Source organism: Trachymyrmex septentrionalis, unplaced genomic scaffold (genome assembly GCF_001594115.1).
Source record: "Trachymyrmex septentrionalis isolate Tsep2-gDNA-1 unplaced genomic scaffold, Tsep1.0 scaffold40, whole genome shotgun sequence".
Lineage (NCBI taxonomy): Eukaryota > Metazoa > Arthropoda > Insecta > Hymenoptera > Formicidae > Trachymyrmex > Trachymyrmex septentrionalis.
The window spans coordinates 4,701,366-4,721,560 of record NW_017305569.1 but is presented as its reverse complement, the minus strand read 5'-3'; the positions used below and the strand labels follow the sequence as shown (position 1 = coordinate 4,721,560).

At 36.6% G+C, this 20,195-nt stretch overlaps 1 protein-coding gene across 15 annotated transcripts in view; it reads left to right on the top strand.

Moving 5' to 3' along the window:
* Positions 1-20,195, top strand: part of LOC108751114 (forkhead box protein P1-like) — a 305,487-nt gene that overhangs the window by 63,068 nt on the left and 222,224 nt on the right. The gene's annotated exons all lie outside the window — the stretch shown is intronic.

Genomic DNA, 20,195 nt, shown 5'->3' with positions numbered 1-20,195 from the left:
GGGTAGGAGGGGGGTGGGGACGGTTTCTCGAAGGGTAGTAGAGGTACCGGGGGGCTAGTTCTCCGGAGTCAAAAGAGGTCCGCAACGTTTTCATGATTTTCCCAGGCTAATTGTTATGCATGGCGCGCATCCCGGCCATTTAGCCTTTAAACTCCTCGACCGCCTCTCTCTTTCTCCGTGTTTCTCGCCGTCTCTTTTGTCCGTTCCCTCTCTCGTCCGTGCCTCTCTCCCATTCTCCCTTTTGCACATACATTTGAACGTACATGCGCGCACACATACACACACACACACACACAGGCCTCCGACGCATCTTTCCCTCTTTCATCTACGAATGCCCGAGTTACTTTCGTCTCTGTTTATCTCACGGAATATCGTCGCCTCCCGCTCGGCACAATTTTCCCGACCGTGCCGACTGAAATCTCACGTTTCTCTACGTAACACGCCGCATCTCCTTATTTTTTATTCCACCCGGTGACACCGTGATAAGAACGCGCACGTGCTTCCGTATCCTTCCGAGAGGGAGGCCGTCTTCGGCGAGAGGATGACGAGTGACTCGCTCGCGGCTAAATGTCTTTGAGAATAACTGTTCTCCAAATACTATTTGCTTCTTACCATTTTTGACGACCGCGCATTTAAATCTGTAATCCTTGCATGATGCTGCGCGAGCATTCCCTCTTCGGTCTGTATGAAATGAGAAATAATGATTTTGTGCGAGATGTGGGTAAATAAAAATAAAGAAATATCTTTTACATATATCGAATGTGCAATATTGTGAAATGAAGTTATATCCTTCATTCTCTTTTTCCGCGAAAGCAAATAGAGTATTACATTTCGCGATATAAAATTAAATATGAAATATTTATATTTGTAGTCTAATTTATATGAAATGTGTTTTGTACAAATTAGACTAACGTATCTATAAATTGTCGCTTATACATCTGTGAATGGAACACTTGAAAGTCTTCATATTTGGTCGTTGTAATGTTAACTATTATACCGAAGGTACAGTCACAGCTCGCTAGATAATTGGTAGATATTTGCACTTCACGAGAACTATTTATTATCTCGGTTATTACGTTGAAATATAAATCGCAGATACCATAAAATATAAAACGTTCGTAAAAGAGCACGCTTATTTCGCCAGTTAATGGACGCGGCGCGGCGCGGTTTGGCCATCGTGATTTTACAGCGCGACGCGCACACATACAATACAATCGCGGTAATACAATCGCGCTTGTTCTTCGTTTCGCGGCGCAAGGCCGCGGCAATATGTATCTTTTATCTGACGATGCAAAACATCGTTATTCTTCAAAATCGCGTCTCCAGGAATTATTTTACGTTACGCAAACGGTACGTTCGTACCGTCGAATTATTACGACACGGAGCCGCGCTCGATGTAGATCGGTCATCGCGGTTTTCCTCGCGAAACTCACGCAGACGTCGGTTGCGTGAGCAATGCAGTATTACTGTAAACTCTCGTGCGTTTCTCGGTTTGTCCCGCACGGAGTGTGCACGGTATAATCAGCGTCGCGTGACGTCTCGCGTTCTAGTCAATATACCTCGAGGTGAGTGAAGACATTAAATAACAAAGCGCGTATCGGTACGCGTTGACGTGAAGTCCGATTCTCGAGCGCGACAACGTTCAACACTGGCAAAATGTCCCCTTTTCCCTTTTCCCGTCTATCGCACTGAGACGTAACTATTTCCGGGAGGCGAGGAATAATTTGCGATCTCGCAACTAAGAGATGTAAACGACGGGAAAATACTAGAATTTTAGGGCAAAAAAACTGGAAATCAATGGTTTTTTCTCCTTTTATTTCAACAATTTTTTAATCGGATATTTTTTTTAAGTCATTTAGATCTGTTCGCATTGCTCGGAGTCCCCCAAAATTTTTGCACTTTAAGTGATATTATAAGAAAAATATTATAGATTCGGGCGTTGAAATTAGAGAAGGCACAGACGCTGAATGCAAAGAGTGCAAGCAACGCAAACAGACCTATTAACCTATTATCATCTCATCAAGAAGTGCAACAGCCAATAATACATATTTCCGCTTCGATATAAAATTATAAAGACAAAAGTATTAAAAAGTATTAAAAGGTATCGAAATAACAAGAAAAATGAATTTTATTTCTTCTTCTACATATTTAACATGAATTCTAAGGTTTTTCATGAATTTTATGTAATTTGGTAAAAAATACTATCTTTAAACTAGTTTTTTACTTGTTACTTTTCTCCGAAGTCAAAAATACCGTTTTTTTTACATCTTTACTCGTAACTAACAAAGTTTTTCTTTTAAAATTATTTATATTTTGTCATTTAAATGCTTCCTTTCAGACTTTGAATATAAAGAGGTATCGTATACATAGAAAAAATAATTTTATTATTTACCTAGATACAGATTTGAAAATAATTTTCTTATTTTGGACTATCAATAATATGTAGGACGTTTAAGTATTGATGACTATACTGCTAAAAAGTTTTAGCAACCAGAGAGTTTGAGCGTCGTACTTCATTGTTTTGATTCAAACAAAATTATTTTCAGATCTCTACCTAATTATATTTTTAGGTATTTGAGCACAAACTGTTTCCATAGTGAGAGAACACATACGCCAAAATAAAAGTTAACTTTATCGATGCTCCTACCACAGTCGATTGAAAGATGACCGAAGAGAGCGATGTACTGAGAGGATTAAAATCTGAAACGAGGTAGAGAGATAGGTAAGGGATTAAACAGATTTCATTTCATCTACCTGTACCGCGCGTATCAAGGGCGTGTATTTACGCGTATATTTGGTCGAACGTGCGGGCGCCGTAATTCGAGGCATAATTCCTCGTTTGACCGTGCGATTTATCGTCGTTGCCAATGCATACGTCAACGCGATAGTTTCCCCGGCAGCAGCGTATGAGGTATAAAGCGAGGCCCGTCATTTCCTTTGTAGAGACGCGTTGTGCCCGATGCTAAGTTTAGCGTATCACGGCTAGGCTGCCTTCAATAGTAAATGACACTCGGATGCGGTAGTTTGCTGTGTTGTAACGATGACGATTTGCGACGCGACGCGTTGACGTGATGCTTAAGGGAACAATGAGGCGCGATGCGTTATCTTTACGTGAACGGGATGCGTTACGACGTCACTGATCTGCATTAATGTAGCGACGTGGCGATCGCCGATCAGACGCATTTCTGAGCCATTGTCAGGATGAGTAAATAATTCTCGCGCTACAGTTTACCTCTATGCGCTATTTGAATTTATTTATTGTGAAATTATTCATGATGCCGAGCGTTGTCAACAGGAAGTTCACTGAAGTTTTGAATTTTGATGTGTCGTAATTATTATGCCAATCGAGTCAGATTGAAAGAGCTAAATATAAAAACATTCATAGAGGTGATAATATGTAAAGTACATTTATTTTCATTCAATATTAAATTAAAAAGAAATTTTTTTATAATCATATAAAAATCCATATAAACGTAACATCGTATTGCGTATTATTTTCCGAGATCGAAATATTTCAAAATCATCGTGTTTTATACGCAGAATTCTCTCGGTCAAATTTTCGTAATTTAATACACCGTTAATGCACCATTAAAAATCTGCGATACAAATAAATTACGGCAACATAATCCAATGGGGAGGCTCGCGAGCGTGTGGTTTGGCAGCGCTCGGTATAAAATCGCTTTCGTTTCGTTCTCCATTTTTGATACTCGACTCCCTCTCGGCCCCGACACTGCGTAATTACGACATCTAAACGATTTACGACGGAGGTGTGACGGCAAGGGAGGAGTCCTCCGGCGTCGCGACGCCACTGCCGGCGCGTACAAACCGCATCACCGCGACGCGGTCCTCGGGGAAGGGTTGAGCGTGTCCGGTCGGGAAATAACTTTCTTACCTACTTACGCCTTCATCTCCTGGCGCCGACTAACTACGAAACGCCTCGAAACCCCCCTGCTTCCTATTGCATTGTCACGCGGAGAAAGACGTTGTCTCTTGCCGGTTGAACTCTTGTTTCGCGTTCGACAGACCGCGACCTCCGTAAAGTTTCGACGGTTAAGACACGTCCGAAGTTTCGTCCGAATGATCGTCACGAGATTAGGAACGTGACGACGTTCTCGGCGGAAGTGAGATTTACGTATCTTTGCCGGCTTGCTTTCAATCGTAATGAGCATTCGATCGTTAACGAGAATGTCGGCAATATCATTATTAATCGAGGACGGCAATAATCTCGGCGATAAACCTGCAATCGTGGCGGCATTGTGATTTAATTAAATGTTTATAGGTATTAATTTCAGTTCGCAGTTATATATAATTAAAATTAAATAAATATACCCAGTTACGCGGTCGTATTGTTGAACATATTGTCACTTCGTTTTTTATATAATTCTTTTGTCGATCTCATCATAAATATTGGAATTTATGATCTTATACAAATTATTTTATTGTTTTTCATTGCTAATCGAGTCGGTATTTAAATTATCAGTAAAAATGAATCTAATTGAGAGAAATCCTATATTTTGTCGAATCTTAGGTTTTATTTTAGGCTTAAATACATTTCTTTGAATTGATATATCTAATTCTATATACTGCGCACTGAAATCTTTTTTTTTTGTTTTAAAACGAAAAGTTAGGAGTTTCGAATCCTAGTCGAGGTACTATTTTTTGTAATAAATTATTTGCAATTTATAGATTTTGATTAACATGTAACGATTAATATGTAAAATATGCTTATTAGCATCAAAAATTATTAAATGACTTGTACAATTAAATAAATGATATTCTGGTTCTGCTTATGATTTGTTTTAAGACCGAAAAATAGATTTTGGCGCGTGGTATGCACAATCAGATATAAATTCACACAAGAAATATGTATTTAAGCTACTAAGACCGAATATAGGATTTCTGTCATTTAATTAGAATTATTCTCGTCAAAAATGTAAAAAGTAAATTCGTATCATATTAAACATCAACCTAATATAAAAGCTCCATGTAATTGAAACTTATTTATTAATACTAAAGGTATGTGTCATTATCGCATATGAATACGTAACTAAGTAGGTAACGAGAAAGTCTTATCGTTCTAAACTGGATCTGAGTACTTGAATAATATTTCAAGTTGATATCTAGTTTCACCTATTTTTAAAATTGTTGTTTAATTAATTTAGATTAAAGTGTGGTTATTCAGTAAAGAAAGAAATAAGAAATATCATATAAAGTTGTATTTTTCTTAATTTTTTTCTGAATTTAGATTGTGTCTTCATATAATTGCTAGCTAATTGTAATGCATGCATAACGGACACCCATTTTCTGTATTGTGATTGTTAATAAAATAACGTAGATATATCTAAAAGCAACACACTCGATTCGATTTAAAGGTTGTTACATTCAAGACGAACGATATGTATCGATGCTTAAATACTGCTATGAAATATAATAAGAAGTGGGTCACGAGTTTATAAATGTATACTCTTAGCTATTAAAATGGGACTATGGATAAACTTGATATATATTATCGTATATATTGCAAACATATTGATATATTGAAAATATAGAGTGTTATTTTAGTGATATACTCGTGAGAATATTGTTAGACAGAATAGATAAAACAAGCGAACATTGACATTTTGCCTTTAGCACAAAAGTCGATAATTACAGCTTCACTATTTGTTTTATTAAGGGCGAAAAATGCCTTGTTATTTAATTTAAACGAATTTTATTGGAATGTGAAGTTTTGATAAAATATATTTACAAGGATTTATTCTCCATCTCAATAAAAAAATAACGAAATTTTACGGTTACAATAAGAAATAACTGTGGAAACGTTTTTTTTTTTTTTAATAATTATATGTACATTTGTACATAATCTATTTTTATATATAGTCTTTATTACTATAGAAAGTTTCATAACTGTATAAATTACTTTAAATACATTTATCCATTTTATACGGAAGATTAATGACTTCTGCGTTAATCTTTTACTATCGAAAAAAAAAAAAAAAACTCGTAAACATTTCCACATCTAAAAACGATTGACAAATCTACAAATGAATAATTTTCACATCTAAAAATGAATAATTAACTGATGTTTATCAACTAGACGTTACTATTTTTTTGAACAGATAAAATCACAGTTTACAGTGAAAAATTAATATCGATGTACCTATGTTCAACTTCGATCGAAACAATGTAAAAAAAAAAAAAAAACAAAGAAAAAGTCTCTAAGTAAGAAGCCAGTCGTGCATGGAAATCACCACACCACATGTCATATCGATAATTGTCGGTCTTTCTGCATAAGAGAAGGCAAGGGCTGTCGTGGGGTCGAGCACATGGGACACGCAATCTCCGTTGTTTATTATTCGTAGTACATGTGCAACTTGATCGAAACTCGCGTGAATGCCCGTGTAATGAATCGTATTTTTTAACGTGTATTACCGCACTCGACAGCGATTGCAGAGCACGCATACGCGTGTCGCAAGTACTTGTATACGAGCACCGAATATCCAATATTGCACTGATAATCGTATTTGCCAAGCTGCGTATCTATCAAGGATCTTCTTTGAGGATACATATACATATGTATATTTTACTTGCCATCCTGTTTTACAAAGGTATTAACTTTTCTCATTGTCAGTTTCATGTGTAAAATTACGACCGGAAACCTTATATTTTATTATGCAAATTTCACTCCTTAATGTCTAAAGATTTTATGATTTAAAACTTTACTATTTTAAGAGATTTTTTTTATTTCTAATAATTCTAAACATAATTTATAGTAAAAGTATTTGACAAAAAATTTCCTTTTTACCATATCTACATAAATCAAAACTTAATATCGATTGGAATGAGAGTAAATCTGATTACATTACCTGACGCGCAAAGGTAAAGGACAAAGAGCTTAAAGCCTATAAATTCATTAAAAGTACGCACGAGTAAATTCAATGGTTAAGTCATACATTAACGTATCTTCTAATTAAAATAACCGAGAATTGATAAACAACTTATGCAACATCATTGCGACATGATAAACAACTTATGCAACATCATTGAAGAATATTATTTTACTTTGGTCGAAGTTATGTATTTAATTTATTAAATCGTTACATACATGATTTATTAATAGAATACGTTATTAGATCAATGATTTGCAGTTTTACATTCTGTTGGTTAGAACGTAAGCAGGTAAGGCGTTTAATAAAATATTTGATAACATTTACGTGGAATTTCCGTAATTTTTCCGGACTACGACATGCTTCCTCGTATATACGTTTCCTTATACTCTTAAATGTAATTTTGCTAGGTAGTGCTGTTATTTTTCATTACCTTATCTACTTTGTAAGCAGGCTTCTTAGGATATAGCGTATGCATATAGTCGTTTCAAATTGCCAATAATGTACATATATTAGGAACATTACATACACTAAGGTACATTTGCTTGCTGGATAGCTAATGGAATTAAATACGGGAGATACGAGGTATGTCAGCGGGGAAAACAGTTATGCCCAATGGTACGAACCGATAACGGTATTTAAACTAGGCTTATACCAGCGTTCAACATCTGTTACAAGTTTGTGTATAGATATTTCTCTATTCTGTATCCTTATCGTTACATAGAGATCTATTTCGCGAAAATTGTTACGTCATGCCGATTAGCTTTATATCGCTGGAGTAATGATTCAGTTTAAAATTTTAATCGATCTGAATACATTAAACGTATACATGAGAAAAGGAATGCATAACTGTCCCTCGTTAAAAATATTTACATGCGGAACGTGTCGCATAAGTTATCGTAACTGCGTCCATAACGAGAAATTTAATAGCACCTTAAAGAAACAAGAAGGACAGATAAATGTAGGTGACGCGATAATAAAAAGATTCGCAAAATGTATAATATAGTTGAAGTTATAAAGAAAGGTATTACACGCGAAAGTCGCTAGGGTAGCTGAGATTAGATTATCGAATGCTAATAACATAGTACATTTCTAACGCCAGTTATGAATTTATTTATCATCAGTTCAGAAAAGAAATTTACGAAAATGCTTTGTTTCGCAACTTTACGTGGGATCCTCATATTCTTCATTCTGAAAAAACACAAATAATCTCAAGCGACAAGTAACCATTCCGTTCATTTAACGCGTTTTTCACGTCTTCCGTCCCATTTATTAATATTCCGCGACCGTCGTGCGGAAACCACGGCGTGGCTCTCTAACGCACTTCGTACGTTTATATCGCGTCGCGTACGGTAGGCGTTAATTTCGCGCAAAGAGTGGCATGCAAATTTCTCGACGGCAAATATTGCGCTTTCAGTCCGCAAGAGTCTTGAGGGATCATCGAATTCGCAGGCAATACAAGGAATTCGCGAGGAGAGCGGTGAAGGCGGAAAGGCCCAGATGAAAGGGGGAGATGAGAGAATAGATGAAGCGTGTACACCTTTCCTAAGCGTGCACGTCGACGCACGCTCGCGTATTTTCTCGTAATCCATAGCATTGCGTGCCTCGATAACGCGCCGGCTAGCCGACAGCAGTATTTTATGGTCTCTCGCACCTCGCCTCGTCCCGAGCTCTTCCCTTCAGCGCCGATATCTCCACGTTTGCATTTAACGTTAAGGTCATCCGCCCACGTGTGCGCCAACGTTACTTCGGCATCGGCGATCGGTGACGCGATACGCCGATTTTACTGTTATTACTGTTGCTTCTTAAGCAGGACTTAGACTTTAGGTACTGGATAAAATCAGGGTTAACCGAATGAAATTAGCAACTCGCTAACGAACGAACGGTTTCGTAAATTCGCGCACGTTACGCAGGGAGTTATTGCGATTTGCGAATGCACTCGTTTGACTGCAAGCTGTTTCTTTTCAATGTTATTTCTTTGAATCTCGAAGCATTCTCTTGCATTCCGCATTTAATGTTTTGAAAATGATGATCTTGGAAGCCACTGAAATATCTGATGATTCGAAAAAAATGTGCGACACACAAATTTTGAAAATATTCGCAACGAATCTTGATCTTGTAAAGGTTATAATTCTTGAGGATATTAGAATTAGACGAGAGAGAGAGAGAGAGAGAGGGGGGGGGGGCATGATACAAATGACTTTATAAAAGTATCACATTTTTAATGGTGTAACGCGATCGTTTATCGGTAATATTCCACGTAATGTAAATGCATAAAAATATTGTATCAACGAGAGTGCACGCTGGCTTTATTGTAAATCGCAGCTGTATTTAATCCGCAATATCGTATTCTACATACCTATCGTGCCGGTGATGAATTCCTTGCATTACTGGCGTTTTGCCATCAAGTTATGTAACGTGTACGCGTGTGTCTGATGTGTAACATATTAACCGCCAACGATACATTACGATAATAGGGAGGGGGAGGGGGGGGGCTTTTAATATTTGGCCAGCCGTCGATAATTTCTCTGTACTGAAAAATTCAAATCGAAACGCGATATGCGACTCGATTACTCTTTTTTTTTTATTTTCAATGAAGGGCAATGTTAACAATGTTACTCTGTCTTTTCTGTGTGACATCAAAAATGATACATTTTTTCGTAAAACGACATATTTTAGATTTATAACTTGCTATTGAAGGTTTTTACTTTTTACGAAGTGATCGAATCGATACGTTGAAAAAAAAAACAAAATTCATATTAATTAACTGAATTTTCAATACATAATAAAAATAAGTATTTATTTCATGTAAATATTTGAAGAAAATATTTGATTCAATTTAATATATATTGTCTGAAAAAGCAAAATTAAAAAATTTTCTCTGATATCTATATCCGTAAAATAAATCGTAAAATTTTTAACTGCAATAACATAGATTGTAAGTGTGTGTGTGTGTGTGTGTGTGTGTGTGTGTGTGTGTGTGTGTGTGTGTGTTCTTGCAATGTTGAAAGTGGCGATCAAAACAAAGGTGACATTAGTTCACGACCGACAGTATTTAGTCATGCTCTCTAAACCATTCTGACTCCGATACGACCACTTGTATCGATCATAAACGCAGCATTACTTGATATCATAAACCTACATCGAACGTTTGGTTCCTGTATTAGGCACGGTGCTAGTTCCGTTATGTATTCATCAATTACAGCATTTGTATGAGAGTTTTGATTTGTTGTTGCTGTAACATCACGACATGATTGTAAATACTTTTTTTTACTGAAAGGTGATAAATATGTACATGTTCAATTTAAACATTATATTAATCAATTTAAAAGAAACATTTTTTTGTATTATGTTTAAAAATGTGGTTTTAATATATCTACGGTACATTATCAAGAGAAAAATATGGCGAATATTTTAACGCGTATATACATACATATTATATATAAGTATATAAAACAAGTAGGAAATAAATGCCTTGAACGGTCGAGCTGGATGTTAAGTGCTTAAATAATTCGATGTAAATTTATATACTACGTATGTAATCATTTAAACTGCTCGCCGAATTGATTTTTCAATCTTGAAATGCAAATCGGACTAAACTAATGTTTAAATGACTACATATGTAGTATATTCACACCGAATTATTTAAGCACTTAAGATTCAGCTTGACCGTTTAAGGTTTCAGATATTTATTTTCTACTTCTTGTGTATATTCACATTTATGGCCCCATGAAATTCTTTGTTTAATATATAAAGTTTTCAACCTTTACGGAACATGAAAAGTCACTTTAGTGGACTCTGAAACAGTATCATATTTTGAGACAAGAAGTACAGTGAAATAGTGAATCGTAACAAATCATACTCGAGGAAAAAAACGTTGAGATTTCAAAAATAGACCCTCGTCCTCCAAAGGTTAAACAATGTTTATAAATAGTTGAATGTAATATTTACTTACCGTGCGGAATAATTTAATAAAAATAATGTTAAATTATATTCTCGATTGTACAAACAACGATCGCATTTGTTCGAGATGAGTTATCTGCGCAACAGAGATAAATAGTTCATCCCGGTAATAACCAAGTCCGCATAGGACGTAAGCGACTATAAATACCGGCTATCTTATGCACGGCGATGCCGATGTTAGTCGATGCGATTGTATCATACTGATTATAGTGTAACGCCATGGCGTGGCCTGCATTTCTCTCTCTCTCTCTGTCTCTCCCCCCCCCCTCTCTCTCTCTCTCTGATTCCGCGGTAGCGAAATAAAAAAGTGCGAGAGCCTGGCAGCGAAAGTTCCCAGGTGATTGGTCGTGGGAAATATCGCGGTTAGGAAGAGACTGATAAAGTGGATCGATGAGTCGATATATAACGGGCAGAGGAGGGGAAGTATCGCGCGGCTGGTGTGAGAATTTATGTGGATATAAACAGACGAAAGTTTCGCGGGGATGCATGAATGGCGGCGCGTCGCGACGCGGCGCGGCGCGGCGCGGCGCGGTGCGGGCACGCGTACGGAAAACAGAAAGAACAAACAGGACCGCGCGCGCCGATCGCCGATATCGGAAAAATTAACGGCCAAAGAGCCGGAGTGACGGGCCATTAAATTGAAATCAGCGATCCGATCGAAGTCAGCGGGCGTCACTTCGCGAAAGTGCACCGCGTCGTTTTTAATCGAGGGGGCGGTTGTTTCAACGTGGACGGGTATAAGCTACGCCTCGTGTGCCTCGCGATTGAAAACTTAGAAAATAGAATATTAACTGTATTCTATAATAGGCTGGCTGGTCATTAAAAAGATATGAAGCACCGACGTTGACGTATCGAGTATATGACGTAGAGTAAGAGAAGGTACCTATGTATCTTTCACAAAACCCGTTAGAATCTTTTTACGTTGCCAGAAAAACTCCACTGGACAGAACTAAATTATGAAATAATGAAAACGCTAATTTTCTTCTCGCTTCATCTATCTTATATACGGAAATTATTTAAAAGCATTAAATGATGTTGCATCATTATCTGATTTGATCGACATTCAGCGAATTAATCAATCGGAAAAAGGAAGTAATTAGAGATTGCTCTATTTAATTTGCTTCTAAATTAATTCATCGTACTCTCTCGTTCCCCCTTTCCTTGTGTCCACACACGGGGCGAACTTAAAATCCATCGATTAATCTAATGAATCCGTATAGCGCAAAACGCAACCTAAATTGCTCCAAGTTTGAACTTTGACACTGAGCGATGTAGTCGCTCGATCGAAAGCAGATCGGCACTGAGGAGTGAATCGTGTACGAATGCGCGCAAATGCACACCCTTCCAACCCCTAATGCCAATGACCTGCTCGCTTATAGGCGCAAAGTCCTAGCTATATCCGACCGTCTGTATGTTGCCTATTCTTAGCACGAGGAGCTCCATATGCATACTATATATCCCTGTACATACTATATGTCAAGGTGTACACTCTTACGTGTGCAATACGCGAAAATACATCCGCCATGCGGGTACCGATAATTTATGTGATGCGTATTTTTTAAGACACAACACACAACGACGCCGCCGACTGATCGATCTTGAAATATGTCCCAATAAGGATTTGACTTTTTCCAATTGTTTCGTTTGCAGAAGTTAATTATGATTATTTAGAGATCTCTGATTTCCATCTTGAGAATATGAAAAATGAGATTAAAACACGTTGAATTATTAATCACGCGAGTGGTTAGTTGTGCACCGTGGTAACTCGACTAAAGATTTTTTTAAATAGCAAGTTGTATAATTCATACATATATCATTTTGTTGCTCTCTCTCTTCTCTCTCTCCATATGACTTTTATCTTAAATCTTTAAACTAACAATAAGTTATGTAAATATATAAAATATACGTATTTAGAAGACTGTAATAATATGAATTTAAGAAAAAAAAAAGGAATATATTCTATGTGTGTTTATGTATTCCTGTATCTATTTATAAAAAAAGGTATTCAGAAATAAAAGTTATTATTACATAATAGAATAGTTCCTTCAAAGTTATAAAATATATTTTATCTTAATCTCTCTAGTGAAAGCATTTTTATTTTAGTTTTACTTATTGATTTGTATATATATGAGAATCGCGTTGAAAATAATAATAAAAATTTTATATACCGGAGAGCAAGAAATATAGCAGAGAGAAAAGCTGACTTATAGTATGTTTATTTCATCCAAGTTTTGTTTTTATTTTATTATTTTCGAAAATAATCCAGGTATTTATAGTAACAGATATCTTGTATTTCAGAGTACTAAAAATTCAGCTGTTACATTTTAATGCCGCGAAGTAGATTTAATTGCCTAAATAATTAATAATAAGCATTTTTGTTTAATTTAAGATACTGCGTTATATTTGAACGCAGTATCTTAAATTTACTAAAATGCTTATTATTATCTCTTTATTATTTCGATATACATTTCAAATGAAAAAACTCTATTATTTAAATTATTTTTATAATAATTGCAAAATTTTAGAATTAATAAGAGATATCGATATACTTGTTCGTTTTCCTTATAAAATAATATAAGCTAGTGTGTGTGTGTGTTGTAAATATCTCGGGTTTACGAAGATGCCTAACTAGCGGATGAACTTTAACGTTGCACTGCTCGTCTTTTCTCGTTTCACAGGAATTGCGAAACATCGCGGAATGGTCGGATGTTGCCGCGCATTATTACTCGCGTTACAATCGCGTTTCGCGGTTCATGAAAGACACGGTCGTAAGTTACACAGGCAGCAGGAAGAGAACCGTCAGGGCCATTTGATAAGCAACCGTGTTCATTATTGCACATTAGCCCAGTTATCGTCACGTCCTCTCTTTACCTCCTACTTCTAGCTCGCTACGTCTTTGCCACGTCCAGCGACGCGAATGTGAGTTCTACACTCCGCTTGGTATGCCTTAATTGGCACGTGTATTATAGCTGTAAGATATTATTCTCACCTGATTAATTGCATTTGAAATGTATCTCATCTGTCTCTATCTTTAGATATTTGCATACCTGAATAATTTACATAACACAGAAAAGAAGTAAATATCTATTAGATTGATTCATTATACAATGATAAAGTATTCGCTCGTTTTTGCTTTTTATTGTAAATAAAATTGTTTTGAAGGTTACGAAAATTATTTGAATAATTATTATTCAATGCAAAGCTTTATTTTTCGAACAAAAATTTTCTAGTTTCGCACATTTATTTCGGTTTCATTAAAATTGATCTAAAGTTAGTGAATGTTCAAATTTTTTTCTCTCTCACACATAGGTTGATTATAATGTAGTGCTTATTTTTTAAATGTATACACGCACACATAAAAAGAGAGAAGAATTTTATAATTTTTTTTTTTTAATTAATTATTTTGGGGGAAAAGAGGCGAGTTATAGAGAGTATATTGCGTGGATATCTATTATCTATATTTGATTTTTCACGATACTCGTAGGACCAGAGGAGTCACGTGCGATAATAGCCTCCCTCGGTGATAAAAAAAAGCCGTTGGCCGTATATCTGCGCTGTGCCGGAAACCGCCTCGAATTAAAAAAGGAGACATAACAAAGAGTCCTTTCTTCGTAGGTCGTCTTCCACTTTTCCTTCCAGGATCTACGTGAAAGGTAGAGCGTCGTTAGCGCCTACCGTCCTTTTTCTCAAATTTCATAAATTTATTTTCCGTGTTCACGGTTTACTTTCGCGCAAAGATAGATGCGTTACGTAGAGTAATTTAAGAAAATAATGAGGATTAGCGCTCTTTACGAATGGGTAAGCGTTTTATACGAATATTTTTAGTAAAATAGTACTGTAATCTGTTTGTAATAATATAAGGCAGTTAAACTTTCTAAATTGTAACCTTCTCAGTCCAGTTCCTGTTAGATCATCTAAATACATAATTACAAGTGAGATATTTACGCGACGCAAGTATGAGACCTTAGATTCCAATTAGCATAATCCATGTGCAACCGCTGCACGCTCTTTATCACGCTGTCAAAGCGGTTTCCACGCGTCACACTCGATTAAGTGGCCGTCAACAAGTGCATTGCAACTTCTATAATTTCAGTCACGACACTTACGTAATATGAAATTAATTTAGGAGGACAGCAAGTTAAATACTGTAGAAAATATGTAACAAAGCAATATAGTGTGGTACATTCTTAGCGCACATATAACGCTGTTCATAAGTTCGCTGATATGCACATATTCTCACATTTACGATATGCTTACATAATCATTTCTTACATTTTCTTGAAAAAAAAAAAAAAAAAAAAGTTACACTTCCTACAGAAAAGATAAACAGCAGTTTAACCTAATCACACGATTACGCACACATATTGCAATTTAATTTCCGTTAAGAATTCGTTAATCGAAACACGATATTCGTAATACTCTCAGCATCGCGCACTTGATTAAATAGTCGACAAGATTCGCGGGATTTATTCATACATGTGTACGAAAATAACAGTTCTGTTGAAGTATTTCAAAATTTATCTAAATATAAATTTGAAAATAATCTCGTTAGACCATCAAAATAATATTATGTAGAACGCTATGGTTGTTAAAGTGTCAAATTTTTATAAAACCTTTCGCATCATTGCTTATTACGCTTGAGTGTTCTACATAAATAATAATTTATAGTCGAAAATTATTTTTGGAACTTATATATTTATATATAGCAGAATTTATAAATACTTCCAAAAATACTGGAAAATCGTTCTTTCCGTGCGATTCCATGCAAGCGCTAAGATGGAAACATGTTTTGACTCCTGCTCTCGCTGAGAGTCAATAAGGTACAGGGCTCCAAAAAGGGTTGTCGCCCAAGGGGTAACACGCCGTGTTTAATGAAAACAATCCTAGTTTATAATCCGCAATAAGTCTCGTGGCGCCGCTGCGCCGCTCCCGTTATCGCTGAATTCTCTCACCTCGATCCGAGGCGGTAGGAGGACCGGGAGGGTCTCTTAGAAGTGAATTGGCGGGTACGTTCTACGAGATGACATGAGCTGAGAGGATGGGTTAACGCGAGTTCTCAGAAGGGTTGAAGAACCGGAGGTATACGTGCGCGGAGAGTGCGGCGCAGCGAAGAAGGATAGCGATGGGGAGAACGACTGTCACGCGAAATGAGGTGCACGGTGGCGAAGAGGCGAGACGCGGGTGGCGGAAGGGCGCGAGCCCCTTTTCGGGGACTATTAGCAGTTTAGCTTCTACAAAAGCCTTCTAATTGTACATGAAATTTGCTCAGAGAGAGAGAATACAAACCTTCAAGAGCGACAATATACCTTCTTGAGACAATGAGAAGAAAAAGAGCGAGAAGGAGAAAGAATGTGTATGAGAAGCAAGGGAGCACGTGTCGGTTTGTACCGGGAGGGGGGCGGAGAGGAACAGAGTCAGTTTATTCCTCGGGCGTTTGTTAATTTGCCACGCGAACACATTACGGTCGCGCTTGGTCGTCCTAGCAAATAAGTGAGAAAAGTCGGGGATGGTTTCATAGCTTCGTAGCGGATATGGATGTCACCCGGTGTCTTATTGTCAGCGCGACGAAGGGAGAATATGACGGAGTCGATGAACTACGGATCTTGCAACGAAAGGATTTGAAGTATTGCACTTATTAATGTACGAGAAGTCACACTAGCTTTTTTCCCTGGTTTATTAAAATTTTAAGCGATTTAGGAAATAACGGAATATAAAATTATTAAACTGATATTAATATTTTTAAAATTATTATATGCAAATGGCATAATATTTTATAAAATTATTAATTTTATTGCATAATGATGAAAAATTAATTAGATTTTTATTTAATATCTTAATTAATTTTTATTATTCGATTGATTGCATCTTCGCTTTAAAAAAATTGCTTTAATTTTATTGGTTGTTATAAATTTAATTTATATTAGATATTATACGAGTATTAGATGTAATATCAGTCAGAATTTAAAATCTTTTATTATATTAATATAGAAATTGATTCTATTTTGTACCAAAATGAAATTATTCAGAAATAATCATGTCGGTTTAATAATTGCTAAAGGAAGTAATAATATAATTTTTTATATTTTATATGAATATAAATTTTTATTTTATTATTTTTTATACTTGAAATTTGAATTTTGCTCTTTTAGAAGAGTGACGTATAGGTATATGAATAAGATTTCTGACTTTTTTTTAATACGATCCAGCTGGTCATTATCATTAAGGGACTCGCCTTTGGATCAACGAGAATTTGTCGACCGCGATGAGCGAAAGAAAAGGCGCGCTCCGGATTCGGATTTTTCATTAAGGAGACGTCGACTCAGCTATTTGGTTGGCGTCCCCTGCAGGGGGTGCAAAGCGGGAACCAACAAGCGATGGCATCGAAAGGGGGATGGCCCCAGCATAGCCTCGTGGTATAATATGGTGGATTAATACGCGCAAAATCTGCCACCTAAAAGTTATTAATGACTATCGTGGCACTGCCTCGCTTGGCGACGCGTCAAAGATTTTATAAAGGAGGGGATTCCAACCCTCTGGACCACCCGACGACGTGCCTCGTCCATTCTCCAAGCCGTCGAGAGAAAGACAGTTGAAAAGTCGACGGGGTTGTTAAGAAAGCGATGTTTCGTGTTTTATATTTTATTTATTAATACAAATAGAAACATAAAATAATATATAAAGAATACTAAAAAGTATAATAAAATATAATACATATAATATTAGATTATCGCAATGAAACTGCAAATGTTATTTCATGCAGAAAATATTTCCATATAAGTTAATCTTAACGTATTGAATTAAATTCTCACGTACAAGATTCATTTGTCACATATGTTGAACGATCGATGAGTTTTAGTCGATTATTAGCAGTTCTTTAATGAATTTCACGATACAGCTGTCAATAATGACGGCGTCACTGCGTGATCCGCATGGTTGTCGAATGAAATTGTCGACCGGGTGGCCGACTGACAGAAATACGCGTCGTTTTCATTTTTAATCTTATCGCCGACATGGAAAGTCTATTAGAGCCGGTATCTGACCATGCGTATTTTTGACCAGTCGGACGACGGCCAGGCGCCAGAATTCAGTCGACATATTCAATTGCGTGGCAGCTTTCGGTATCGTATTATTTAATGTGGGGATACAGTCCGCAAATTCCGTAATAAACGGGAAATGTAATTTAACATTGGGTATAGAGGACGTCGAATAAACGTTGATGGAATCCAGAAGGGGCGTTGTAAATTGATATAATTGATATGTCGATTATCGAGACAACTAATGGAAAATGCAAGGTTTTCATTTCTTTGAGAAATGTGTATTTTCAATTTTTTTGAATCTTATATAGAATATTTGTGTTAGATCTCCAGAATCTTATGCTTTTCAAATCTTTTTTTCATTTTTGACGATTCATCCTGTTATTTATTGCGGCTTTATAAAAATAGATAAATGAATATAACTAATCAATAATGTGCTATAATGCTTTTAAAATATAACGCGATCCGATTGAAGTGCAATTGAATAAACGTCATAAAGTAAATATCCGTTATACTGGTACACGTCGTCGTCGTAAGACACATGTTATGAATTCATGAAAATTTAAGAAGAGTACGGTCGTATATGAGTAACGACGTGAATATATAAATCACCGTAATTGCATGGCATTAAATAACAGAAAGATTTAACTGACAATGAAGGAATAAGAAATTAGAGGGAAGAAATGCCATGTGTCACAATGCACGAGCTCAAGGATCAATAATGCAAATTTTAAAAGAAAGTTCGATATATAAAATGTCATATTACGTGTGGTGTAGAGTAAATTTATTTACGTCCTAGATAAAATCTGTTTTGTTTTATTAAATGATTTTATTTAAACATTTGTGGATGAGAAGTTGGTACGCTGAATCAGTTTCTCTTCATTTACAACGTACATTTAGAGGTGTACTTATATATATGTATGCTGATGTCACACCACCTTATTGTATCCGAGCATTTCGTCTGACAAATGAATAACTCAGTGCCTTAATGAAAAATCTTCGCTCGTAACAAGACGTTGGATTAAAATTCGGGATTACGCCGAAAAAAAAAAAAAGTGAGCATCCAGCGTGCGAAAGAGCGGGGCAAGGGCCGCTTCGCGATTTCGAGAGCACCCTCAAGTTATCCCCCGACTCATCCCCGGCAAGGAGATTGAACGTGAATGCCCGGGACGGAAAAAAGCCGACAGCGTAACAGAAACGATACGGAGTGCCTGACGAGGAGTCACGTTGGCGGCCGGGGCAGGATTTGCAAGGGGTTGCCAAAGGGGTCGAAACAGGGGGTGCAGATTTGAACAAGAGCTCGGTTGCTATGCAAATTGGAAAGATAATAATCGATTGTCGGAGGATGGTTGCGTTGATGGGCTCGCGGATGAGTGCGGCACCACCTCCCCACCTGGAAAACACGCCGATCTCTCCCTCGCCCCCTCCCCCTCTCCCCTCATCCCTCTTTTTCGCTGGCCCCTCCGGCCCACCCCCGTATCGCCCATCCCGATCTCCCTCAAGGGAAATTATATAGTCTGCCCTCGACGTACCCCAGGCACCATAGACCGTCAAATACCTTACCTGTCCCGTCTGCATTCATTCCCTTTCGTGTCTCGTCCCTATATCGGTAGTCCGAGAGAGTCCGGATGGACACTGCGAATTTTTTGGATACCTTCGGCTGTGCTGCCCGGATAATCGAGCGTCCGACGATTGATACGCGCCGCAACATTTTTTTGTCTGATGTTATTACGAATGTCTCCGTGGGGATAATTCAAGTCAGTCGCAATGATTAAATAGAATTGCATTCGCTCGCGGAAAATTTATTGTTACAATAATAAGTAGAGAAATTGATCGATAAGTAAGTACAAATAAGAATCCTATATCCGGTCGAAGTAAATATTGACACTTTCGTAAATTTTATATGTAAATTTTCAATATATCTTTCAATTCTGTAAACTGCATGCCGATTTGTTTTTTTAGACTTTCAATCATAAAGCTGGAAATTATATCACAAAAATCATATTGTTATCCAATAGTGATTTGGATCTAACCCCTAAAGTCTTAAAACATTGTAAAAAATCATTACAACATTGCTCGAAATATAATTGTGAACGAAAAGATACATATATTCGGATAATTATTCTCGACTTATCAAATAATGTTCCATAAATGTTTCTAACATCTAAGAGATAAGCGAATCTCTTATTTGGTATATTATTAAATTTATATACGTTGTATATTTAAGATAAAACAAATCGCCATGTCAGAAGCGAAAGAAATGTTGGCGAAGATATTGGATAATTTCTAGTACAAATTATTTTTGTGTATTAGT